The following is a 685-nucleotide window of genomic DNA, read 5'->3' as shown; positions in this document are numbered from 1 at the left end:
AGAAAGAGAGAGAGAGAGAGAGAATGAATAATATTGACACAGACAACTGCCAGAATCATCGATAACATCTAACAGCAGGTTTGATTTAATATCGAAATGCGAAAAGGAAGAAGAAGAAGAGAATGTAAACATACATCATCCTTCTTTCCTGGTTATCCTGCATTAGGAATATTAAAGGATTTCTGTTTATTTTTACGACCATAATATATATATATATATATATATATATATATATATATATATATATATATATATATATATATATAATATATATATATACACACTATTCGCTGCATATTTGGCTTTGGCTCAGCGTTATAATTTTCGGGCAAAAAAAATGTTTATTATTCTATTATTATTATTGATTATTATTATTACTTATTATTATTATTATTCAGCAAGATGATCCCCATTCATACGGAGCAACTCCATAAAGGCCAAATGACACGAAGTTCAAACTTCCAAATTAAGATACAAATATCACCTAATATATGATTCGCTTTACCTTGGGAAAACTTCCACGCAGGGAGAGAGAGAGAGAGAGAGAGAGAGAGAGAGAGAGAGAGAGAGAGAGAGAGATTACCATATGTTTATTCATAGGAAAGGTAAAATCAATTTTAGACACTATTGTAAGGTTATGAGTAATAAGACAGAATTTAATTCATTTTCTCTTTTATACAAAACA

The sequence above is a fragment of the Macrobrachium nipponense genome, chromosome 46 (genome assembly GCF_015104395.2).
Source record: "Macrobrachium nipponense isolate FS-2020 chromosome 46, ASM1510439v2, whole genome shotgun sequence".
NCBI classification, from domain to species: Eukaryota; Metazoa; Arthropoda; class Malacostraca; order Decapoda; family Palaemonidae; genus Macrobrachium; species Macrobrachium nipponense.
The sequence above is the reverse complement of the archived record's forward strand: the minus strand, read 5'-3'. Positions refer to the sequence as shown.